This window comes from Notolepis coatsorum, assembly GCF_963971535.1.
Source record: "Notolepis coatsorum genome assembly, chromosome: 11".
In the NCBI taxonomy this organism is placed as follows: Eukaryota; Metazoa; Chordata; class Actinopteri; order Aulopiformes; family Paralepididae; genus Notolepis; species Notolepis coatsorum.
Window position 1 is genome coordinate 69,705,747 of NC_140175.1, and position 26,703 is coordinate 69,732,449.

The 26,703-nt window shown below is 44.4% G+C and overlaps 1 long non-coding RNA gene across 1 annotated transcript; it reads right to left on the bottom strand.

Annotated features, from left to right (window-relative positions):
- Positions 1 to 23,296: 23,296 nt before the first annotated feature.
- On the bottom strand, positions 23,297 to 26,703 carry LOC311236428. The gene is made up of 4 exons (XR_014620212.1): positions 26,576 to 26,703; positions 26,110 to 26,208; positions 23,779 to 23,862; positions 23,297 to 23,645 (listed from the first exon to the last, which is right to left on the bottom strand). It is a non-coding gene; the product is annotated as an uncharacterized lncRNA (long non-coding RNA).

Genomic DNA, 26,703 nt, shown 5'->3' on the forward strand with positions numbered 1-26,703 from the left:
TATTTTCACTTGATAAAATTTCATTTTTTGCAGTGTACAAATATGCAGCTACCTGGGCCTCCAGAACACTTCTAGTGTCAGCGGACACACCAAAAACATCCTAGCAAATTCACACGCACACGACTCCATGAACATGAACAATCTCGAACAATTCTAAGGCAGTTTTTAAGTTATTTCTAATATGGATTCCGGCGGCACGTGCGCGCAGCACAGCTGTTGAATTTTCTTTCAGGGGAAACACTGTATAGTATTGTGACTGTATGCTTATCTTCCATCACCAGCAGCTTTAGTTTGAGTCCCTAATCTTGTTGTATGCCAGTATGACGAAAATACAGTCTATTCTCTTCTATGTCTGGTTCACTGCGAGGCAACCTCTGACCTTGGCCGTGTCGTCCAGCCAGGTGTCGATGGTGTCGCAGGCCGAGCGCAGGTCAGACTCTCCAAACTCGTACTTCTTGGACCAACACCTCTTCAACCTCTCGCTGAGACTGAAGAAGGTCCCCCGGCTGTGGAAAACATCCCTCATCGTCCCTGTGCCCAAGAAGGGACGCCCCACCACTCTCAATGACTACAGGCCGGTTGCTCTGATGGCACAGGTCATGAAGGTCTTTGAGAGGCTGGTTCTGGAGCACCTAAAGCCACAGGTGAGAGACTTTACGGACCCCCAGCAGTTTGCATATCAGCAGAACATCGGTGTGGAGGATGCCATAATCTACATGGTCCACAAGGCCCATCTACATCTGGAGAAGCCGGGCAGCTCAGTGAGGGTAACATTCTTTGACTTTTCTAGTGCCGTCAACACTATTCAGCCTCCACTACTAGCTGAGAAGCTGTCAGTGATGGGGGTGGAGGACGACTTGGTGGCCTGGATCTTCAACTACCTCACTGGCAGACCACAGTCTGTCAAACTGCAGGGGTGCCACTCCGACGTGCTGATCTGCAACACTGGAGCCCCCCAGGGAACTGTATTGGCACCAATGTTCCCCCTAAGGTGCGCCCGTACACACACATGGCAAAACGTTCCCACGCACATCTGAAATCTGTCGCGCACAGAAACGTTTGTGTAAAATATGCATGTAGTTAAATTGACTGGCGCGTTGCACCGAATACTACGGTAACCTGTTGCGTGTGACGTTACCAAGAGAAGCCTCGCTTTCAGTGCTTTGTGGGCGGCGCTACTGCGCGCTCTCACAGACACACACAACAGAGCAGGAAGCACAGATCTGACCAGCATCGCTGGCTCCTCACAATGCCAATGCGAAAATGTACATTACAGATTAACTGCAGAGAAAATTCCCAATTTATCGTCCCGGTTAAGACTAATTGGAAGCGGAGTGCAACGCATGCAAAGCTTGACCATATGTTTCTGTGTCTAATAAAAGTGGTGGCGATCTCAAAGCTCACATGGACACAGAAAGACATTACAAACAAAGCAGTGCGAGGCGAGAGTTTGATGGCAAAGTTGACCGAATTGATTGAAGTATGCAGCTATACAGAGAGAGAAAGAAAATAATTGAAAACTATTTTGATGCCTCAAAATGATGTTTTGGTTTGATAAGATGCTTGTTATGATACAATCATTCTAAGGATCATGCGTGTAATAAATTAGTTTAGTACACTAATTGCAACAAATCTGAAACTGCATAGTGCACTTTTAAATTAGAATCTTAGTGAGGTTACTGTTTTATAATTTACATTACATTGAAAAGATAAAGATATATTTTTTAAGCTGGATTTTCTAATACAGAAGAGGTATTATTTAGAACATTACTTCATATTTTTCTTGTTATTTATTTTGTCCAGTAAGACTTGAAAATATATATTATTTTGTCATAGGTTGATTTAGTTATTTTCTTGAGATTTGTCAGATAGATTACTTTAGGCATAATACAGCATGTTGAGTAACTTTGATTATAGAGAGATATTATTTTGTTATATAAAATAATATAAACAATTGTATATCCATACAGAGGAGGCATACTTTAAATATATTATAATGATAAGGCATCTTTGAGTAAACTTTGAGTATCATTAAGTATCTTGAGGCTGAAGGCAGTGTCCTCTTTAAAAAAAAAATCACAATATGGTCACCCTTGAAGTCGCATTATAATTCACTTAATAAAATAATGACGAGTCAGCCTCCTAAAAAGACAAAAGTTAGTTACACGACTCACACTGCCGCCGCCAAAGTAAGGACTTTGCTCTGTATCGTCAATCAATGGTCAAATAAATATTTGATTAAGGAATATAATATGCCTTTTTGTATTATTTCTCGGTGTATCAGCAAAATGTATATATTTTTATGTTAGACATTGAGGGAAATTAAGATTCTCAGATTTTTTACAAACCGCCGCTTATCAACTAACCGGTTAATCGGCAGGTGATGTATGTTGCTCAGTAGTTGCTGATGTCTGCTCAGGCGGTTTGAGTGTTTGCTCGGACAGAAAAAAAATTAGAGGGAACATTGATTGGCACCCTTTTTATTCACCCTGTACACTAGAGGATGACATCTTTTCGGGATTCCCGCGGGATGGGAGTCAATTTCACTTTGAATCCCGTGATTGGGCAGGACCGGGAGTAAAAGTCAACGGGAGCAGAAGGGAGTGGGAACTATGACAACAAAATCAACAGGATTTGGACGGGAGTGATACATCGGTGCATCACTAATGTAAATGTTTGGTGGTTTTACATTTAACTAAGGCAGACATCAGGGCTGTACAGCGTGCTATGAAAAAATCGGTCTGTGCGATGAATGAATTTACTGCACTAGCACCCGTGCGATAGGCATTCGGTTCATATCGATACTCTTATTTTGAAAATCCTGTGGCAAGTCTCATTTCCACCCAAGCGCAGCTCCAGCCATAATATCTATGGCTCCGGCAGCTAGCAACGTTCGGTTCATATCGATACTCTTATTTTGAAAATCCTGTGGCAAGTCTCATTTGCGCCCAAGCGCAGCTCCAGCCATAATATCTATGGCTCCGGCAGCTAGCAACGTTCGGTTCATATCGATACTCTTATTTTAAAAATCCTGTGGCATTTCCTCCCAAGCGCAGCTCCGGCAGCCCAACAACAACAGCGTGCTATGTTATGTTAGAGTGCGCATTTTGCGACCAGGAAATAAGTCCCTGCCTGTTTTTCCCCACAACGCTTCCAATGCATCTTACATGCTTTGCATCCTCACCAAAACTAACTAGTTAGCTGCTACCGGTAACTAAACTAAGCTAACCCGGGTCAGAGGCAGAGAAGACAGTGAGGAAAGGGAGGGGCGGGGGAGCCTCAGCCTCTCTCTGTCCCTCTCTCTATGTCAATGATTTTAAGTAGGTGAGGTCAAAGGAGTTTGATAGTATTTACTGAGGATGGCCAGATAATGTTGATATTTAAACATAACAAATATAATACATAATAAATGTATACATGATCATGCAACATAAAAAAAAATTAGGAACTGTTTGGGAGAGGGAGGTAGGAAGGGGTTTTAGGTTGTGAGTTCCAAAAAGTTATTTCAAATTTAAAGCTCAATATATCAAAACGTGGCACTTTACAGTGAACAGGTCTATTTGTATTAAAACAATAGATTGTTTTTCATTTAAATGTCTGGAAGAGCTAAATTTATTTATTTCAAATTATATTTTCGTTACCTTTTTTGAGTTGATCTAAATGTTACTGATCGTGTTGAATGGGCTTATGATATCGTCTCATATCGATTGCAAGCACCTGCATCGTATCGTGGCAGACTTTGTGATATTAGCAAATATCGTATCGTTGTCCAAAGAATCGATATCGTATTGTATCGTGATGAAACTGGTGATTCCCCACCCCTAGTAGAGTCCATACATCCAACACCAAATCCCATAATTCCTTACACGTAACGTGTCTGGCTGTGTGACGTCAACTTGTCAGCATGAAAAATGACAGCCAAACATGGCACTGCAACTAAATAACACAAAACAATAGGCACATTTGTGACCGTTACAAATATAACACGTTTTATACTTGAGTTTTGGCCTGTGCTACAAAACTATCAACCTCTGTAGCACCAGTGCTATGTGCAAAAAAAGTTAACATACAGCCCTACAGACATGATGTGACCCATGTACTGCATATTTTATACTGAGCAAGAAAAACGGAGCAGGATTGGTAAACGGGAGTGGGATTCTATAAAAGTTTGACTCGGGATTGGGATCAGTCCTCTGTGGGAGTGGGAGGGAGTGGGATTTTTTTCGAAACTCACTTTCTGTGGGAGTGAGAAGGAGCGGGAGTCAAAATCCACTCACATGTCAGCCTCTACTGTACACCTCAGACTTCCGCTTCAGCTCCGGGAACTGCCATCTCCAAAAGTTTTCTGATGACTCCTCCATCGTTGGATACATCACCAACGACAACGAGGAGGAGTACAGAGCTGTGGTGGAGAGCTTCACAGAGTGGAGCAAGAAAAACCACCTACAGCTCAACATCAGCAAGACGAAGGAGATGGTGGTGGACCATCGGCGGAGCAAGAGGAAGCCCCCAACTCCCATCATCATCCAGGGGGTGGAGGTGGAAAGGGTGGAGAACTACAAATTCCTGGGTGTTCTCATGAACAACAAACTGGACTGGACGGACAACACGAGGCCCTCTACAGGAAGGGACAGAGCAGACTGTTCTTCCTGAGAGGGCTCAGGTCTTTTAATGTCTGCAGCAAACTGCTGCAGATGTTCCACCAGTCTGTGGAGGCGGGTGCCCTCTTTTTCGCTGTGGTATGCTGGGCGGGCAACACCAACACAGACAAAATAAACAAACTGGTAAAAAAAAGCAAGCTCTGTGGTGGGAGCGGACCTGGACAGTCTGGAGGTGGTGGCAGAGGGGAGGACGAGGAGGAAGCTGCATGCTATCCTTGAGAACCCCTGCCACCCCCTCTATGATGAGCTGACCGCAATGCGGTCCACGTTTAGCCACAGACTCATCCCCCCCCCCCGACATACCACAAAGCGCTTTGGGCAGTCCTTTGTGCCGGTGGCTCCACAACCAGGCAGGGCCAGGACGGGCCAACTGCTGTGGACTGGAGGAGCTGGGTTGTGGACTGTAACAAATTTATTTAATTATTTAACAACACATTCATGATTGGACTTGTTTCTTTTTCACCACTTTTTTAGCTCTTTCTAGTCCTATTTTTGCTATTTTCTATCCCTGTGTACTTGTCCATCTTGTTTTTAACACATATAAGTAGGTATATAGAGGGTTTTATACAGGTGTATAAGTAGGTATATAGAGGGTTATATGCAGGTGTATAAGTAGGTATATAGAGGGTTATATGCAGGTGTATAAGTAGGTATATAGAGGTTAGATGCAGGTGTATAAGTAGGTATATAGAGGCCAAGGGTTATATGCAGGTGTATAAGTAGGTATATAGAGGGTTATATGCAGGTGTATAAGTAGGTATATAGAGGCCAAGGGTTATATGCAGGTGTATAAGTAGGTATATAGAGGGTTATATGCAGGTGTATAAGTAGGTATATAGAGGGTTATATGCAGGTGTATTTATAAGGGTATCCTTATGATCAGATGGCAGCCATACTGACCTGTTGCATCTGTTCAGCATGATGGCGTTCTCAGTACAGAGGTCCTGCCAGCGCAGCCTCTCATCCGCGTTGGAGAGGTACTCGGTCCTGGCAATATCTGTTTCGGAACTGCGGGAGAAATTCAGGCAGAAGGGTGTAAGATGCCAGCATCACATTTAATTTTTTTGATCCACTTTTTCTCCCATTTTCTATATTTTCTCCCATCCCAATTTCGTATCATCCAATTCAACCCTCCCCTGTCACGGACGCCGTTTCTTGCCTCCCACAAGCCGGCTGCAATGTGGACTTAAGTCATGCATAGCACAAGTCTCCTCCGGTACTTGAGGTAACAGCAGTCGCATCTTTTCACCTGCGCAGCTCGATCTCTCAGTGGCGAGGAGTAACGCGTGGGAGGCTCACGCTGCCCCCGACACTTCCTGATTCTACTGCGCAGGCGCACCAACCGACCTGTAGGAGTCGCTGTCCACAACGCCCGATCCCCACCCATCAGTTTCCCACCCCCTAATACGGCCAATGTGTATTAGTACGGACGACCAGCTAAACTGAAAGCAAATGTGGAGCGCTGGGCTCGAACAGGCGAGCCCAGCGTCTCCAGATTTCGTGGCGAGCACCTTGCCCACTACGCCACGTAGCCGCACCCCAGCATCACATTTTAAAAGAGGAAGCTTTAGGTTAGGATTCTGCAAAAGTACACGTAAATAATTTGTGCAAGTTTTGAGTTATGAGATTTTGCAGCAAGGATGCAATGCGATGACATGGAACACTGACCCAATATCAGCACCAACTAATCAGGTTTAAACGAATACAAGACTGATTGTAAAGAGTCTTATCGACATAATGACGGACCTGAATGTTGGCCTGTTGTAGGTGATGGGACCAGGTGGTGAACAGGTTCCGTCTCACCTGCTGGTCAAAGTAACCGGCGTAGGCGATGAAGGCTGCCGCCAGCAGACAGTCTCCGGCGATGGTGGCCATCTGGTTCTTGAAGGTCTCGCTGGTCTGCCCCCAGCGCTCCCCCTCAGCCGACAGGCTCTTCAGCAGAGCATGGCTGCGGTTCACCTAGGACAAGAGAGAAGGGGATGAAAGTTTATATATATATATCTTTTACAGTTTATCATTATTAGTGATTATTTTTTTCTTTAGGAGGGAGACCCTCATTTTCAATGGTGCAGAGAGTACAAAGCATAACATAACAGGACACAATCAATTTAAAACAATAGATCATAAATACATAAGTCAGACAATTATTAATAATAATAATAACAACAGTTCATAAGCAATCTAAAAACGTCCAAAAGAAAGAGTGCTTAGTTCTAGGTCACGTTGTAATAGATTCCATGATTCCTCCGCAGTGAAAAACAGAAAAGCAGTCTTGCCAAGATTAGTTCTAGATTAGTTGTAGATTAGTTGTAGCTCGGGGAACCTGGAGAACTAGACGATCACTGGAGCGTGTTCGGCGTGGACCAGTGTTCCAGAGCAGCAGAGATGAGATGAGGTGCCACGTTACAAAGTAGGGCTTTATAAATAAACAAATACCAATCCTTATCGTCTGTCAGATAAAGAGGACCAGCCAACCTAAGTATCAAGAGAGCAGCAGTCTGGCTGGGGGGGGGGGGGGGGGGTCCAGAGGGGGAGAGAATGTGTATTAGAGCAGGGGTTCCCAAACTTTTCAGGCCGCGACCCAAAAATAACGGTGTCAGAGAGCCGCGACCCACACTATTATAGGAGGTAATTTTTTTTTTATAAATAAATATTTTTATTAATTAATAAATTTTTTTAATAAATGGAAATGTATGGTTGAAACATGCACACGTTGAAACGCACACACACTAATAAGCATTGGAGGCTTTTAACCAGGGCCGGACTGGGGAAATCATTCAGGCCAGGAAATATAGTGCAAAATATAGCCGCAGTCAGCGTCTATGCCTTCTACAACGCCGTTCGGTTTCCGGGTTCCTCTGATTGGCCACTAAGCCCACGTGACCGCGCGCTAGCACGCCCCCCTTATCACCCACTCGCGCTGTGAAGCGCAGCGGGGCGAGGCGGTGGTTTCTCCCCGGCTCCGTGCGCCGCTGACTCGGTCCAGCTCCAGCAGCAGCGGCCGTCTTCTCTCCGAGGCGGCTCGTTCTTATTAATCCCCCATTGTTCAGGTCGACATGGTCGCACAAACACCCGTTGGAGGAGTAGTGGGGGAGAAATGAATGAATGAAAACTTTATTTAACAGATTGCAGAATGGGTACAATACAGTACGGCGCAATACACATAATTGTTAAGGGGATGCAGACCAGAGAAAGACGTTTGTCTTGTTTACATCAGGGTCCCCCATTTTCAATTCATAGACATTTATGACATACACAACATACATGACATTAACATGTCTGTCTGACGAGCACAGAGTTGCCAGTCGATAATTCTTGCTATTTAAAAATATTCCTCTTCTTCTCCCCCACTACTCCTCCAACGGGTGTTTGTGCGACCATGTCGACCTGAACAATGGGGGATTAATAAGAACGAGCCGCCTCGGAGAGAAGACGGCCGCTGCTGCTGGAGCTGGACCGAGTCAGCGGCGCACAGAGCCGGGGAGAAACCACCGCCTCGCCCCGCTGCGCTGGCGCTTCGCTTCACAGCGCAAGAGTGGGCGATAAGGGGGGCGTGCTAGCGCGCGGTCACGTGGGCTTAGTGGCCAATCAGAGGAACCCGGAAACCGAACGGCGTTGTAGAAGGCATAGACGCCCCCAGCCAGGCCACTTTTTAAGCAGGGGGTCTGGGGGTCCCCCACCAGGACATTTCTTGTTACAAAGACTTAATTTCCTGCATTCTGGTGCAGGTATTTTTTTATTTGTACCCTATAAATGCCAGTGTTTGTGATGGCATCACAAATTATTGTTAAAAAACAGGCTAGCATATGTATGATTAGCAACAACACCGATTTTTATGGATTTTCAGTTTTTTTGTAATTGATAAATACAATATTTTATTCAACTTCAACACCACATATTAATTTTATAATTCTAACCCTTTAAATGCCAGTGTGTGTGATGGCATATATTTGCAATATATCAAATGCAAAGTAGATTTTTCTGGGGGGGATTATTACAGGCTAGCATGTGTCAATGATTAGCAGTCCCGCCTCCACCAATCACATGCGGCTCCCTTTGTGTGTGTGAGAGCAAGAGAGAGAGAGAGAGATATTTCTCCAACTTGTGTGAGTTGCAGTGATCTCCTGGTTGTTCCCCACCTAGGTTATCTAACTATTGCGCTGGTGCAACTAGAAACACTGGCCTGGCATGCTTCTAAGTTCAGTGGCCTGACTGCAAAAATTAAAAAAAAAAAAAATTATAATTATTTTTATTTTTATAATTTTTTTAAATCATCTGGCGACCCCCCCCCCCCCGCGGTGGCTCTTTGGGAACCCCTGACTTAGGACACTCAGAGCAGCGTCGATTATGTGTTTTGGACTATAACGTTGGATCAATAAACGCGATCGATATTTGGAATGGCGATCAGGAATTGGATTAATCTTTTTGCAGAACATCTGATGTGAGGTAAGGAATTTGTTACGAATCTTGGGTTAATCAGATGTTCCTATCACCGCCATCGGAGCGTGTGTGTGATGTTAGCACTGAGCAAGTCACGAATAAGCGATTTTCAGCCCGCTTTTGTATCGTGCCTAAGGACACATATACTCTCGATAATCTAGCGTTTATTTGAAAACTATTCATAAATCAGCCGAAAAATTCCGTGTTTTGTGTATTCCACTAAAGGGTGATTATCGCGGATTTCTCTGGAATTACAAGAAATCTCCAAAACTATACTCGTATACAAAACGGTATCAAACGGAAATGTACCAATGAAAAAACTATCCGTTTCATACATGTTCACTGCAAGCAAGTCATTGATAAGTGACGGGTGCATTAGACCCATAGCCATAATTTAAGATATAGTTTAAGCGTTCGCAAAGTGCTGACATAGAAGCCATAATTCGGTCATATGGGTGTGGCTCTGAATGAGTTAAGAGTTGTGAACAAAATGATGTACTGGAGGAAGGATATTTTACGGTTGAACAAACCCATCTTCATTCAGATATCTTAAGGTGAGAAGTCTTAGATGTGTTACAGAATCTACCCCTCTGCCAGTGAGCTAGCATGACATGGTCACTACTAGGGCTGACCCCTATTAGTCGATTAGTCGACTAATCGGTCGAAAGGAGCCGTTGTCGACTGGCCAACCTCTTAGTCGAATATATATAAAAGAAAATCAATAAAGAAAATTATCATTCTTTCCAAAAGAAAAGAGGCCTAGAAGCGTGGCTAACGTTAATGGCACGCATACCAGAGGCTAACTGCCTACGAAAAACAGGCACAGAGGCACTGAAAGAGGATTTCACCCATCTAATGAACACACTAGACTAGACAAATATCAAGATGTATCCATCAGTGGAACAATTGCATGCTTTTGCAGAGGACAAGAAGCCTTCAGTAGACTCCTTCAGACATTAAGCACCCCCCACAGCCCAAATGGAATGATAAAAAAAGATTTTGGCCAATCATAGTCGACCATCCAAATCCGTAATCGGGGACAGCCCTAGTCACTACCTTTGGATATTTCTTGCCGCTATGATCCATTTCATAAACATTTAAGGGGGGCGGCTGGGTGGCGCAGCGGACATTGCGCTCGTCACCAACGCAAGAGACACCGGGTTCTAATCTGGCTGTCGGCGTTGCCTCCGGCTTGGGCCGGCCGTCATGGGTGGGAAGTCGATGGGTGGTAATCTGGTCGTTGTGAACAGCAACTCCTACAGGTCGGTTGGGGTGCCTGCACAGCAAAGTCTGGAAAATGGCGGGGGCAGTGTGAGCCTCCTACACGTTACTCCTCGCCAAATGAGAGTCCGCGCTGGTAGGTGAAAAGATGTGACAGGCTGCCTCCTTGTGTACCGGAGGGGACATGTGATGCAAGGCTTCTATCCTCCCTACAACCAGCCAGTCGGGGGCATATGCGAGCAACGATCAGAACAGGGGAGGGAGAATTGGCACGAGAGGTAAATTGGGATGGGGAGAAAAATCACAGAAAAAAGGAGGAGAAAAAGTAGATCAAAAAGAAATAAACATTTAAGGGGATTTGGAAGCCAAGTCGCATGGACAACCGTAAGAGAGCGGGTGATGTCGACTAGCAGCTAGATGTGGCCAACAGATGGCTACCTTGGCCTGCAGCGCAGCCAGGTCAGCCTTGATGGCCTGGGCCTCCGACATGATGGCGTACTCCTCCTTGTAGCGGCCGATGCTGGACTCCAGGTCTCGGATCATCTGCTCCACCTCCTCCGCCTTCGACTGGTCGTCTGTGGCGTCGTCCTCCAGCAGCTCGTTACGCAGAGGCTCCACACGCTTCAGCATGTCTGCATAGTTCAGCTGGAGGAGAGAGAGGAGAGAGAAGAGAGAAGAGGAGAGAGAAGAGAGAAGAGGAGGAGAGGAGAGGAGAGGAGAAGAGAGAAGAGGAGGAGAGAGAAGAGAGGAGAGAAGAGAGGAGGGAAGAGAGAAGAGGAGGAGAGAGAAGAGAGGAGAGAGAAGAGAGCAGAGGAGAGAGAAGAGGAGACAGGCTGTTAAACACTAGACTGTAAAAATTATTAGAGATCAATCACAAAATAAACTATTTATTAGACTTGAATGTACTAGGTAGAAAACATTACAACTGTGCTGCATAGGCACTCACAGGAGTCTACAGATGTGTTTGCAACATCAGTAGGCTTTGCATGAAGGTACCAATGGTCCTGAATTGTTAACCCCTTAAGCCCCTATCTTATATATATATATTCATTTCACGTAATAAATAGATCAATTAATCCATATTAATTAATGTTGCATTTCTTTTTCAAATGTAGCCATAGTAAAGACCCTAACCCTGTCAAAACAGCAGTCAACGTGTATATTTTCAGCACTACGTTTGTTTACCAATGATTTTAAGTGTTATTAGCGAAATATGAGTTTATACATTTCTCTGCGCATTGCATCGGAAACAGGATGAATTAGACACAAGGAAATGACGCCGTCATGAAATCATTGTAGTCCTAAGAAAGAGACCCAGGGCTTTCGATGGACATCGCTCACACCAGCCTGTCAAAGCTGCTAAAATATTCTATGCAAAAAATGCTGATGTTATTTTTGTGATTATATCTCACGGGTCGAACAAACCTGAATGTTATTGCCATAAAATACAACGTATATGGTTTCTTTACCCTTCTGTGAACGTCTACAAAAAAACCATGTCGAAATCTGGTGAAAAATGACAGAGATATGGACATTATACAAAAGTAACTGTAACTGTCATTCACAGTCTTTGCTGCCCTGTAACAGGCACCTAGTGGTATTAAATCCAGATTTAACTCTGCCATTGGAAAGAGCCTAGAGGAGATTTGGCCCAACCCATAGATGTATGACTTGGCCATAATAAGGTCATTTATAGGCCTGATATTCTATATTCATATTTCAAATTGCATGTGTCCGGCTGGAAAGATTCAGTACTGTATCTACAAAAAAAACTGTAAATCATCTGCCCTTTATTCACTTGCTTAGATTTTTAGTACACTTGATCTCAAGAAGGTGCAGAATGAGCTTTCACGTCTGGTCAATGGTGTTATTCACAGTCAAATAAAAAAAAATTATATTATCTGTTGCTTCATTACAATTTACTCAAGCATAGTAACGGCGAGATGGGGGTGCCCTCGTGGCGCATACCATAGTGCTTTGCACAGCTATGCGGCCGTCCCGGGTTCCACTCCCGCTCCCGGTGGATAATCTGTCGCATGTCTTCCCCGCCTCTTCTCCCGTTCACCCTCTCCTCCTCTGTCGGTCATGTCGGACCATGAAAAATGAAGCTGTAAAAATGCTAAAATATCTCTTAAAAAAAATAGTCTGGAGTGATTGATTTATGACGTGATGTCATCTGCGGTCCGCCGGCGGTCCGCATGGGCTAAAGAGTTTAAGCATCGGACGCCCGACGCCGCGGCACTGTGCGCTCGTCTGCCGGCTCCGGGCTCCATTTGCACTACAACTCAGACCTCATTGCACCGTACCCTAGGTTGTACCTCGTCCCATTTCTGCATTGTACTTTATATTGTAACTCAGTTACTATTTTTTTTTCTACCGCCGCCGCCGACTGTCAATCATGAAATAAGACATTTAGACTTTTACACAGAGTAGCTCCTCTCTGTTGGGCGGTGCAAGGAGGAGGGGCTGCCCGGGGGGGCAAAGAGGCCAAGATGGCGTCTTGAATCTCACCTCAGACAGAGAGTCGCCTGTTCCGAATCCCGCCTCAGACGTGACATGGAAACGAATCCCCATTACATACTGTACACTGATTGAGTTGTGGAAAAAAGCGACTGGATTCTGTTTCAGAATCCAGTCCAGTCCTACAGCAAGAAGAGTGAAAATCTATTTATTGTGGTCCCTCGACTAGCAGCTTCCAATAATAAATGCAATAAATTTAGCATAGAATAAAATAAGATTACTAAAACAATATTACTATACAGTTCGAAAAAGTGTGCAGTGCAATACAATAAATTTAGCATAGACACGCAAATTCGTGAAGCGTTCCTTATGGTTACTGACTGTATTTTATGAAATATTAGTATGAAATCATTTACTGACTCTCCCATGTTATTTGGCCTTATGCTACTTACTACCCTCTAGTGGCGAGCTGTGGTAACTGCAGAGTCTCTGCTCTGGCTTCAGTGTTGAATATCTATTCGACACTACCCTCTAGTGGCGAGCTGTGGTAACTGCAGACTCTCTGTTCTGGCTTCAGTGTTGAATATCTATTCGACACTACCCTCTAGTGGCGAGCTGTGGTAACTGCAGACTCTATGCTCTGGCTTCAGAGTTGGATATCTATTCCATAGGTGTTCTATAGATATCTATGATCTATTCGACACTGCTTTTAATTTTTTATTTTTAGACCCAAGTGAATTATAAATGTAATCTTTACATAGACCGACTTGTTTCTGTTTAAAACTGTAGGACCAGTGAATTATAAATGTAATCTTTAGGCAGACTGACTTGTTTCTGTTTAAAACTGTAGGACCAGTGAATTATAAATGCAATCTTTAGGTAGACTGACTTGTTTCTGTTTAAAACTGTAGGACCAGTGAATTATAAATGTAATCTTTAGGTAGACTGACTTGTTTCTGTTTAAAACTGTAGGACCAGTGAATTATAAATGTAATCTTTAGGTAGACTGACTTGTTTCGGTTTAAAACTGTAGGACCAGTGAATTATAAATGTAATCTTTAGGCAGACTGACTTGTTTCTGTTTAAAACTGTAGGACCAGTGAATTATAAATGTAATCTTTAGGCAGACTGACTTGTTTCTGTTTAAAACTGTAGGACCAGTGAATTATAAATGTAATCTTTAGGCAGACTGACTTGTTTCTGTTTAAAACTGTAGGACCAGTGAATTATAAATGTAATCTTTAGGCAGACTGACTTGTTTCCGTTTAAAACTGTAGGACCAGTGAATTATAAATGTAATCTTTAGGCAGACTGACTTGTTTCTGTTTAAAACTGTAGGACCAGTGAATTATAAATGCAATCTTTAGGTAGACTGACTTGTTTCTGTTTAAAACTGTAGGACCAGTGAATTATAAATGTAATCTTTAGGTAGACTGACTTGTTTCTGTTTAAAACTGTAGGACCAGTGAATTATAAATGTAATCTTTAGGTAGACTGACATGTTTCGGTTTAAAACTGTAGGACCAGTGAATTATAAATGTAATCTTTAGGTAGACTGACATGTTTCATTTAAAACTATTCTCCACTTGCACAAACGTGCGCGTGGAATATCCGGTTACTTCTACCATGTGTAGACTTGTTCTGGTCCCATCACAATACATAGACTTTAGCAACTTTCCTCCCGTCAATTAAACAACTTTATCGTCACTTTTCTTTTTTTATTACGTTTAAAAATTATATTTGTTTGTATTGTTAATCTATTCACCATTAGTTTTTATCGTTAGTATTGTCAATGACGTTTTACAAAAGGAAATGCGTGTGGACTGTGGAGTTGTGGACAGGCTTCAGACAGAGAGGTAATGAAACTTTTGTATTATTATATTATAGAATGCAACAATCTATTTAATAAGCAAACGTGTGTTAGTACCGGTGGAGATACAGATACCGGTGGCGATATAGATATCGGTGGAGATATAGATACCGGTGGCGATATCGGTGGAGATACAGATATCGGTGGTGATATAGATATCGGTGGTGATATAGATACCGGTGGCGATATCAGTGGTGATATAGATATCGGTGGTGATATAGATACCGGTGGCGATATCAGTGGTGATATAGATATCGGTGGTGATATCGGTAGTGATATAGATATCGGTGGTTGTTACGAAGGATCAGATTAAACCGAATATATATATATTTATTACTTGATATATATTGTATAGTATTTGTATATCGTCTGATATCCCTTGTGTATTCTTTGTACATATACACGGAATATCCCTTTTACCTAGTACAGACCATAATATTTCGTTCTCCTATTGGACAGCGATCCACTAGGCGCCACGGCCATACCCCCAATGTCTAGTTCAAAGTCACCGCCAAGACATGCCTGGACATGACCGGTTCTGCGCAAGAATACGAGACAGAAATAAGGCTGGTACTAGTTTGTTCACCTAATGTATAAATACGGCGCAGGTGAATACAGAAGTATGTTACCCAATAAGTTGAAGCCTCACACCACGATACAACGTGCTGTGAAGTGGGCCCGTTTTGCCCCAAAATAGAGCCTTGAGACCGCGTGCGAATTGATAGCTGAAGTGTCAGAGTTTAACGCTGTACCGTCGAGTTCGACCTATTCTATTATTCAGTAATAGTCTATTTATGTATAGTGTATCGTGCGGCTACCGTTCTACAGTGACCAGCATTACCAACGCTTCCTCGTACCTAGCTAGTGTGCTTATCCAGGCTGGGCGGCTTAACCTGGAGCCGTCATCCGAGGAGCCCTAGACGAGGACCGTGTGGATATGTACACTGGATAACCTACCCGACGACTACAGAGCCCTTTTCGGCTGGATTATATTTGCTTTGGTCCTGTATCTGATGGAGCGGAGAATCGTCTACACCCACAACTGTGTGGGATTTACCCTGTGAGGAGCATCGTCGAGCCCGCCTCTAGGACGCCTGAGGCTGGCTAGCTTTCCTCCATGCTGCACTGCATACCGGAGAATAGCTGTTGTTCGTCTGCGGATCAAGAGATTATTGCACTGTCTCCTGTACCTGGAGTCTCCTTATTCCTCGTTGACCCAGACTTTCGTTACCGACAAATCCTCTCCCCTGCTGGCCTACAACCGGAGGGACCCTACTAGTATCTCCCGCTGCCCTACTAGTGTACCATAGATATAATTCCTATGATACAGGTGGTATTCATTATCTCCTGCGTAATATTCTAATGGACTTACGCTCTTGACCTATTCATGCACATTCTTCGCCTTACAAGCGCAACTCTAATTCTCAAGTAATGTAAGATAATCTTCGTGCTGCTAATAAATATTATTCTAACCCATATTTGTTGTGGAACCGTGTCATTGTGGAGGTGTTCATCTCATATACCTGTGTACTGTATGGCCAGTAGTAATGTACATAAGACGGTAGTGGTTTAATGATACCATACTTATTCAATACAGTCAGGGAATTGTACCCCTCAGTTACAGTGGTGATAGATACCGGTGGCGATATATTAGATACCGGTGGCGATATAGATACCGGTGGCGATATAGATACCGGTGGCGATATAGATATCGGTGGAGATATAGATACCGGTGGCGATATAGATATCGGTGGAGATATAGATACCGGTGGTGATATCGGTACCAGCGGCGGCTCTCGAACTGGTTCCAAGGATGATTCTGAAGCAGATTGAGGCTTCTGGTTGTAGACGTAGGGTTGTGGAAGGAGTCTGGGTTCTTCTGGTTGTAGACGTAGGGTTCTGGAAGGAGTCTGGGTTCTTCAGGTTGTAGACGTAGGGTTCTGGAAGGAGTCTGGGTTCTTCAGGTTGTAGACGTAGGGTTCTGGAAGGAGTCTGGGTTCTTCAGGTTGTAGACGTAGGGTTCTGGAAGGAGTCTGGGTTCTTCAGGTTGTAGACGTAGGGTTCTGGAAGGAGTCGGGGTTCTTCAGGTTGTAGACGTAGGGTTCTGGAAGGAGTCTGGGTTCTTCTGGTTGTAGTTCTGGTTCTTCAGGAGTCTCCTCCTCAACTGAAAGGAACAGCAGATTACAGATGAATGTGTGTTTGGGTCAAAAGGTAACGGAGGGACAAAGCAACATTTCATATAACATTTTCATCAGAAGGCCGTTCTTTAGTTGTTCTTGTTTCATTGAATCAGGATACATTAAGATGGGAGCCTCGTCGTTCCATTGTTACTGCTGCACTGTGCAAATCTGTCCCACAGCATCCACAACAGTCACATCAACAGAGAGGCAGGAGAATAAGGTCAAATCAACGCAAATAAAAACTGACCAATCAATGGACTAGTGAAAATTCACTAGAATGCAGGATTTAAATTTTTTTTAATTTTTCTTTTTTAAATCCTGCATTCTAGTGAACGTTCATAGTAACACTGCACTTCAGACAACCTACAGCTGGTGATGGTGTCTAGTCTACTAGGTCTTCACGTGTTAAACAGCTGAGAGCAGTCACTGCTGTTTTTTGTAGTCTTCTTTCATACACAGTACACACATCTTACCAAGTGTTAGCACCTAGGGCTGCATTTTACATTTCGTTGTACCATTCTTGTGACAATGACAATAAAGATCATTCATTCATCTGTACTATTGATACATTAATGGCGTGATTATGAATCTCGGCCATCATGTACCGGGCCGTCGGGCTTAAAGGAATCACACACACATACCGTGATTTGTTATTATGGTGACATTTATTGCGACAGAGTTAGGGGGGGGGGGGGCACCGTCCCTGGAGGTCCTGAAGACCAGGTCGATGCGTGGAGTGGACGGAGCCCCTTCTCCATCTCCCTGCTCCAAACATCTATTTAATATATGTGTCAGATATTAAACTGATAACTCCTAGAACCCACCTCACCCCTGCCCACTTTGACAACCTAGGATGGCTTAGAGTAGACGACAGAGTACAGCAACTTGCAATGGGCCTGGTCTACAAGATACACTACACCACTAAGGTACCCATGTACATGTCAAAATACTTCCCAAAGGTCAGTGAATACCACGACCACAACACCAGAGGGAGCTCAACAAATCATGTTAAACCCAGATTCGGCTCAAACAAGGGACTAAACACGTTTAGCAATTATGCCACATCAATGTGGAACGCCCTACCCACAGCTGTAAAGGAATGTGAATCACTACCCACTTTCAAAAATACTCAAACAGTACGGGAGACTGCAATTCGAAACTGGCCCCTACAAATGTCCTAACACAACCCCCTCCAATGTACAGTAAATGACCAAGTATGGTTGTCAATATTCCAATGTACAGTTTTGCTTGTACAGTTGTACAGTGTGTGTCCCCCCCCCCCCACCCAACCACCTCCAATGTACAGTGGCCCCCCCCCCACCCCACCTACCCAACCTCCTCCAATGTACAGTTTCTACGTCAAATGTATATACTCTCTTTTCTGGACTCTTTTTGTATCACAAACAGTACTGTATTTGCAAATCTGGATGTCATAAATGTATAGATGTAGCAGTACGTGTCTATCTGTATGTCAGATATATGTTATGATCGCTTAGAGTAGAGGCTTAGAGTAGACGACAGAGTACAGCAACTTGCAATGGACCTGGTCTACAAGATACACTACACGACCAAGGTACCCATGTACATGTCAAAATACTTCCCAAAGGTCAGTGAATACCACGATCACAACACCGGAGGGAGCTCCACAAATCATGTTAAACCCAGATTCGGCTCAAACAAGGGACTAAACACGCTTCGCAATTATGCCACATCAATGTGGAACGCCCTACCCAAAGCTGTAAAGGAATGTGAATCACTACCCACTGTAGGAAGACGCGCACCGTTAGCCTAGCTTAGCGTCAGTCACTGGAAGTAGGTTCCTCCATTAGCCTTGTTCCCAACGTCTTCCTACTCCTACTGCATGCACAGAGAAGAAAAAATGTACGGTATGTATCTTCTTGTCTAACTCCAGGGTAGATGGCAAATAAGCTAATTTCCCAAAATGTTGGAGTGTTCCTTTAACACTTTGACTGCCGGAAAACGCTTAAAAGCGTCATTCCCGGCCATGCTCAAGTTGCCGGAGGACGCTTTACAGCGTCCTTATATCAATATTTCAAAAATCTGCGATCGGATTCATATTTCCCCTCCGCTGGCCTGAGATCCACCAGGAGGACCCACTGAGCTCTCTGGCGGTTCAGAAGCGCCATCTGGTGGCCGATCGGCGCAATCGCCAAACAGGAAGTGCTATGGAGGTTGTGCTGGTCGGCCGTATTACTTCCGGGCACTCTGTTTGGCTACCGGGACTCGATCTCGACACAATACATAGCGATCGATTGCCAATAACTCGATAAACAACATGATTTGGACATATATACTATTATACAAGCTGGAAATGGACCCGATATTTCTACATACCATAATAGGTAAATTACTGTTCCACGCTCATCGCCCAACGGCACGAGGAGGATACGGTAAGATTCAGCGTTATTTTTTATCGTATTCCATATAAACTGTTATGATGAACATATCACCCACACTAGATGAATGATATAATGCTGCCCACGGAATTATAAACGATCCCCCGCCCATCATCAGATCATACGTAGATCATTCTAGAAGTACGTCCAATTGAAATTTTATATATCGCCCCGATTGCCATCAAACTGTATTTCATCATCAATATAATGCATTTGGGGCTATATATCACGTTCTGGAGAAAGCTGCAGAAAGAGATGAAAACATACTTATACATTAGACCATACTTTACTATGAATATGTGAATGAAAAAGTTTAACGTTGCTACACAATGAACAATACATATAGGACTTTGAATGGGCCCTAATAAGGGCAATGTAGCAATAGAATTTAAAAAGTTATAGCCCTGCAAAGAAGGGGAATTTCTCCATAGACAAATAGCGCTGACAATCCACAGTCATTTTCCGGATTTCTGGCCGGCACCATAATTAACTCTGGACTGGTCCTATGATTAATTGAAAATGGGGGACCCTGATGTAAACAAGACGAAAGTCTTTCTCTGGTCTGCATCCCCTTAACAATTGTATGTATTGAGCTGTACTGTACCCATTCTGCAATCTGTTAATAAACTTTTCAATCAATCAATCAATCAATCAATCAATCCTCCGCGAAACGCTCGTTGTACAAGTATGAGGGAATTTTAATGGAATTTAACTTACCAACACGGTGTCTTCGTGTTAACTAGATAACCAAAACGTTTCTTCTTCGGGTTGTTCATCGTAAAAGTTATGATATTCCATCATTCCAATGATTTTACAGCAAAGGGAAAGCAGCGTGCGACTTGAAAACACATGATGATGCCGCTGAACTGTGGAGTGGGTTCGAGTCCAGGTGAAGTGAGGAGGCGCCATCAATTAACTATGCAGATTGTAGTGAGCAGATGAACAGAAGAACCAGTCAGAGGAGAGGAGGCAGTTGTTTATCTAACCGAGGAGTGTGCAGATGAACCAGTCAGATGGAGAGGAGGCAGTTGTTTATCTCACCGAGGAGAGGTGTAGTGCAGGGTGAGCCAGTCAGACAATAGAGTGAGAGGAGAGGTGTTAAGCTGTTGTTTATCTCACCGAGGAGATACAAGTGGGAACGAGGTTAACCCTTTCACTGCCGCACTACCAAACGGTTAATGTTTGTACCACTAGGATACTCTATCTACACAGTGTTAGGGAAACTTTTACCAAACTACTAACGTTAGCTACTTCATAATGAAAAGTAGAACTCAAATCTATCTCAAATAATAATACAATAAAATAAATAAATGTGATTGATTGATTGATTGATTGATTGAAAACTTTATTAACAGATTGCAGAATGGGTACAATACAGTACAGCTCAATACACACAATTGTTAAGGGGATGCAGACCAGAGAAAGACTTTCGTCTTGTTTACATCAGGGTCCCCCATTTTCAATTCATCATAACATATATGACATACATGACATACAGATAGACAGTATACTGCTACATCTATACATTTATGACATACCAGATTTACAAATACAGTACTGTTTGTGATACAAAAAGAGTTTAAAAAAGAGAGTATATACATTTGACGAAGAAACTGTACATTGGATCAGGTGGGGTGGGGGGGGGTTGGGTAGGTGGGGTGGGGGGGGGGACTGTACATAGGAGGTGGTTGGGTGGGTGGGGTGGTGGGGGGGGGTAACTGTACATAGGAGGTGGTTGGGTGGGTGGGGGGGGGTGGTGGGTAGGCGGGGTGGGTACATTGGATTATCGACGAAACCTTACTTGGTCCCAAGAAGAGGGTCTTGTGTATTATTGGGTTAGGACATTTACTGTACATTGGAGGGGGTTGGGTTAGGACATTTACAAGGGCCAGTTTCGAATTGCAGTCTCCCGTAGGTGCTCATTGAGAGTGGTTTTAAAAGTGGGTAGTGATTCACATTCCTTTACAGCTGTAGGTAGCGCGTTCCACATTGATGTGGCATAATTGCGAAACGTGTTTAGTCCCTTGTTTGAGCCGAATCTGGGTTGAACATGATTTGTGGAGCTCCCTCTGCATGGTGTTGTGGTCGTGGTATTCACTGACCTTTGGGAAGTATTTTGACATGTACATGGGTACCTTAGTCGTGTAGTGTATCTTGTAGACCAGGCCCATTGCAAGTTGCTGTACTCTGTCGTCTACTCTAAGCCATCCTAGGTTGTCAAAGTGGGCAGGGGTGAGGTGGGTTCTAGCAGTAGTCTGACCAGTTTGTTTTGTGATGTTTGTAATTTTGTTTTTAGCGCCTTTGAGGTGCTTTGGTACCATGAGGTGCACGCATAGTCGTAGTACCCTTGAATCAGTGCTCCTGCCAGTCTTCAGGGTATTCTTGTTTACCAGAAAGGAGATCCGGTACAAGAATCTAGTTCGTTGGTTGACTTTTTTTATTACATTGGATGCCATTTTGTCACAGAAAAGATTAGCCTCTAGGATGGAACCTAGGTATGTAATTTCATCTTTCCTTGTGACAATATTGTCACCCACTGTAACTGAGAAGCCATCGTTCTTGCTGAGTTTGTTATTTGATCTGAAGAGAATGGACTCAGTTTACCGAGGTGTAATGATAGTTTGTTATCAGCGAGCCAGGTGCAGATTTTGCCTAGTTCCGAGCTGAGGGTTTTTTCAACCTGTAACTTGTTCTTGTCAGAGACCAGCAGGGCTGAGTCGTCCGCGAACAGGAACAAGTTGCAGTCACAAGCTGACGAAATGTCATTTGCATAAATTAGGAACAGTAGTGGTCCTAGTATGCTTCCTTGTGGAACACCACAGCTCACTGTGAGGGGGGGGGGGGATAGGGCACCATTTACCTCCACCATCTGTTCTCTCCCCTCCTGGTAGGATTGCATCCAGTGCAATACAATAAATTTAGCATAGAATAAAATAAGATGACTAAAATAAAGATTACTATATACAGTTCGAAAAAGTGTGCAGTACAATACAATACATTTAGCATATAATAAAATAAGATGACTAAAATAAAGATTACTATATACAGTTCGAAAAAGTGTGCATTGCAGAACAGGATGTAGATATTTTACTATGAAATTTAATAACAAAATGGCTATGTACAGTTCCAAAGAAAAACTCATCCCACACTGTTATTTTATGAGAACTGCCTGCCTGATCAAGGTATGCAAAAACTTGATTTATTGTACTATAAGGCTGAAAGTATTCTTGACCAGGAATGTGGGAGAATGTGTAATAACAATATGTACATTGAAAATATTTTTTTAAATAAACAAGGCAGATGGCATAACTTCAGTTTGGAAAATACGGTATATTTATTTAGTAAGTAGATGTGTAATACATGGCACAATCAATCAATTTGCATGCATGTTGAGAAAAATACATGGGGCATTTAAGCATCTGGAGTGGAATTCATGATTATGTACAAAAACGTCCAAGGCCACCCAGCTAGGGGCTCACGTGTCCTCAGGCCGAGCCTCCTTCATCACCCAGCTAGGGGCTCACGTGTCCTCAGGCCGAGCCTCCTTCATCACCCAGCTAGGGGCTCACGTGTCCTCAGGCCGAGCCTCCTTCATCACCCAGCTAGGGGCTCACGTGTCCTCAGGCCGAGCCTCCTTCATCACCCAGCTAGGGGCTCACGTGTCCTCAGGCCGAGCCTCCTTCATCACCCAGCTAGGGGCTCACGTGTCCTCAGGCCGAGCCTCCTTCATCACCCAGCTAGGGGCTCACGTGTCCTCAGGCCGAGCCTCCTTCATCACCCAGCTAGGGGCTCACGTGTCCTCAGGCCGAGCCTCCTTCATCACCCAGCTAGGGGCTCACGTGTCCTCAGGCCGAGCCTCCTTCATCACCCAGCTAGGGGCTCACGTGTCCTCAGGCCGAGCCTCCTTCATCATTGCCCGCCACTCATCGTCAATCCTCCCACCAACAAGAGCGCAGTAGGCCACGCCTGCGATGTGAGTGTGGCCAGTATCCAGTCTCTTAGGCTGACCACACTTGCTGCACGTACTGCGCAGTCTGGGGGACATGAGGAAGAGGTGGTGGAGGGGCCTGCCTGTTGGTCCTGAGGCCGTGGTCTGGGGGACATGAGGAAGAGGTGGTGGAGGGGCCTGCCTGTTGGTCCTGAGGCCGTGGTCTGGGGGACATGAGGAAGAGGTGGTGGAGGGGCCTGCCTGTTGGTCCTGAGGCCGTGGTCTGGGGGACATGAGGAAGAGGTGGTGGAGGGGCCTGCCTGTTGGTCCTCCGGCACGGAGAAGGTGAAGGGCTGTCCTTGTCCCACCTGCTGCTGGAGGGACAGTGCCATCGGTGGAGGCAGAGGCTGGGCGGAGGCGCTCGGAGCAGGCATGACCCCCAGTCCCTGCTTCTGCCATGCAGAGAACCTGTCACACAAACACAAAGCACAAACATGTGTTAGCATTCATCTCCTCATAATGCAGACAATCACATTATGTACATTTGACCATGTGAAAATGTTACACCACAGCATACTGTATATACAATAATATATCTTACCACTGTGATAGGGTCCTTTTATTCAGCTCACTGGGGCAGGGGGTGGAGGCCGATGGAGCAGGGGGTGGGCCTGTACTTCCATGGCTACAAGGGGAAATTAAATACAAGGGGGAAAAAGGCTATAGATTTATTTTCAATACCTGAAATGAAAACTAAACATGCAAAGACATTTGGTTATGAGCTCTTGCAAAGCAGTGGGAGTAGGGAAGTGGTTATGAAGACAGCAGACACTACAGTGAAGACAACAAGCACTAGTACACAGTCAGACACACAGTGTGGTTATGAAGACTAAGGGCAATTGAAAAATCTAATTTCTCTCTATCTTAAGAACATTCACTTATACAAAAACAGACTGAACAGATATATATAACAGACCTGCTGGGGCAGCGGACTGAGAGCAGGGGACACAAACAGGCTGGATAAGATGGTCAAGAAGGCCAGTAGCGTGGTTGGGGTGGAGCTGGACTCTAGCGAGGGTGGCGGAGAGGAGGAGCCTTGCTAAGCTCCAGGCCATCAGGGAAAACCCCTCCCACCCACTATACAGAGCTCTTGCAAAGCAGTGGGAGTAGGGAAGTGGTTATGAAGACAGCAGACACTACAGTGGAGACAACAAGCACTAGTACACAGTCAGACACACAGTGTGGTTATGAAGACAGCAGACACTACAGTGAAGACAACAAGCACTAGTACACAGTCAGACACACAGTGTGGTTATGAAGACAGCAGACACTACAGCAGACCAGGCTGCAGAAACAAATTAGTGGGGGGGCATACAATGTTCTCGGGGGGGCACAATGGTTTTTCAACACAGGTTCCCTTTTATACGTTTCAGCTGGGACAGCGGCGCTGTGGCTTGCTTGGCGCTGCCCACGGTGCTGAACTAAACAGCAGAGAGGCAATTGAAAAATCTAATTTCTCTCTATCTTAAGAACATTCACTTATACAAAAACAGACTGAACAGATATATATAACAGACCTGCTGGGGCAGCGGACTGAGAGCAGGGGACACAAACAGGCTGGATAAGATGGTCAAGAAGGCCAGTAGCATGGTTGGGGTGGAGCTGGACTCTAGCGAGGGTGGCGGAGAGGAGGAGCCTTGCTAAGCTCCAGGCCATCAGGGAAAAGCCCTCCCACCCACTATACAGACTTGGCTGACAGGAGGAGCATGTTATAGGCTCACACTACCTAAATGCAGCACTGAACAGCACAGGAAGTCCTTCATTCCGACAGCCATCAGACTATACAATGCATCACTGTGCCTCACTGCATCACTGAGCACAGAGTGACAGTTACCATCTTCCTGGACTCTTACTTTTTAAACAGCACTGTGCAATATTACACCTACTGTAGACTTCAGTATATTTTTACTGTATCTTTTATTCTATTTCATTTTATTCTATTCTCTATTTGTTTTGTTATTCTTATTCGTGACTTGTTCTGTCTAAATGTTTAATGTTGAGTGATTTGCAGTGTCAAATTTCCCTCAGGATAATACATTTCTATTCTATTCTATTCTATATCTTTGAAAAGTCTCCATTTATTCAACACTTCTGAATTCACTGACAAACTGAACTGAACTGACAAAAATAAGGTGCATAAAAAAAGCAAACAAAATTCCTCCACAGGCTACTCACCATCATTAGTAGAGCGGCAAGCGGCGTTTGGGGACAGAGTGAAATCTTCTTAAAACACTGCCCCTCCACTCATTCCTGAACTTTTTTGTTAAGTCCTTCTCAAATGCCAACTAAATTAAATTGGCCTTGCGTCGATGAAGCATACTAAGGCGATGTTCTTGAGGGTCGAAAACGAATTATCACAGAAAAGGGGGGGGGGGGGGGAGGTGTGCCAAATCTGTCAGTTACCTAACAAGGCAGAAGGGTTAAAAAATTCAATTCAAGGGCACTAGGTGGCACTAGGTTTCTTCTCTGACCCATCCCCAGTGATAACACAGGCTGCCGGCATGTCTTATGAATGGAAATATCGAATAAAAGAAACAACGATGAAAACCCGACTATACTCTGGTCCTTATACTTAGAACCTAATATGAAAATGATGGGTCCGGCTGTGTTTCTTCAGGTTAGATAACTTACTGAAGCTCCTCCCACACTGCTCACACTGGTGGGACTTCTCTCCTGTGTGTGTCAGCATGTGGACCTTCAGGTGACCTACCTGACTGAAGACCCTCCCACACAGTTTACACTGGGGGGGCATCAGTCTTGTGTGGATCCGGCGGTGTTTCTTCAGGTGACTTACCTTACTGAAGCCCCTCCCACACTGTTCACACTGGTGGGGCTTCTCTCCACTGTGGGTCAGCACTCCCTCCCTACTCACCTCCCTCACCTCCTCTGCCTGGTCCCCTTCATGCGGCCCGAGGTGCGTTCCCTCCAGACGCCGCCGGACGTGCCGCCGGCCCTGGCTCCGGACGGGGGTCTGGAACAAATGTGTAAAAGGTTGTGTCAGAATAAGATCAAGTGGGGGTGTTAAACGATTCATCTCTTGAACGCTCTTATGCTGACAGCTGACGTCATATCGGTCAGCTGGTGCTAATAAAGGGTTATCGCTGGCTCACGCGTGGGCTTCAGTCAGTAGGCTTAATTTGACTGCTTATCAACTGAACTGATGACGTTGATTGACGGCCGTTAGCATAGTGACGTTAGCTCTTAGGCTAGCTCGTTATTAGCTATCTATAACATTAAACATTATCCAACATGTTTAAAATAGTTTAAAATACCGCGACAGCCCTAAATTATAACGTATATTATATTTAGCTCCCAAATGTAAAATAAATGTAACTCACGTTTCCACAGATAAACGACATCGTGCTTGAGAAATAATCCAATCTGTTGTCAGTCAGGTGGTTCAGTTCTGTTGCAAAAAGCTGGTGTTATTCAGTTCCGTTGAAGGTTCTGAATACTAGAATGAGTT